The sequence below is a fragment of the Camelina sativa genome, unplaced genomic scaffold (assembly GCF_000633955.1).
Source record: "Camelina sativa cultivar DH55 unplaced genomic scaffold, Cs unpScaffold09557, whole genome shotgun sequence".
In the NCBI taxonomy this organism is placed as follows: domain Eukaryota; kingdom Viridiplantae; phylum Streptophyta; class Magnoliopsida; order Brassicales; family Brassicaceae; genus Camelina; species Camelina sativa.
Window position 1 is genome coordinate 1 of NW_010930616.1, and position 405 is coordinate 405.

Sequence of the window (405 nt, forward strand, 5' to 3'; positions counted from 1 at the left end):
TCGGCTGGCTTGCAGTAGCATTCGCGCCGAACTCCATGTGGCTTGATGTTGGAAGATTATCCACAGGGTTTGCAGTTGGTTTGTTAAGCTACGTGGTAATTATAAATCTTTTACTTTTTTTTTTTTAACTTTTAACTCTCTACATATAGATTTTTCTTGTTTATTATAGGTTTTACTGACTGTTAATAACTCTGTTGCATTCAGATACCTGTTTATATCGCAGAAATAACACCAAAACATGTCCGAGGAGCGTTTGTATTTGCTAATCAGGTAATTAAAGAATAAACACGAAATAAATTTATTTAACCATAAAAGATAATATCGTATACTAATAATACATTCTTAATTTTTTTTAAAACGTCGTCGTTACAGCTGATGCAGAGTTGTGGGTTGTCTTTATACTAC

At 32.6% G+C, this 405-nt stretch overlaps 1 long non-coding RNA gene across 1 annotated transcript; it reads left to right on the forward strand.

Moving 5' to 3' along the window:
- The first annotated feature begins 6 nt into the window (after positions 1-6).
- On the forward strand, positions 7-405 carry LOC104775163. Its single transcript, XR_765731.2, has 3 exons — positions 7-95; positions 205-270; positions 373-405. It is a non-coding gene; the product is annotated as an uncharacterized LOC104775163 (long non-coding RNA).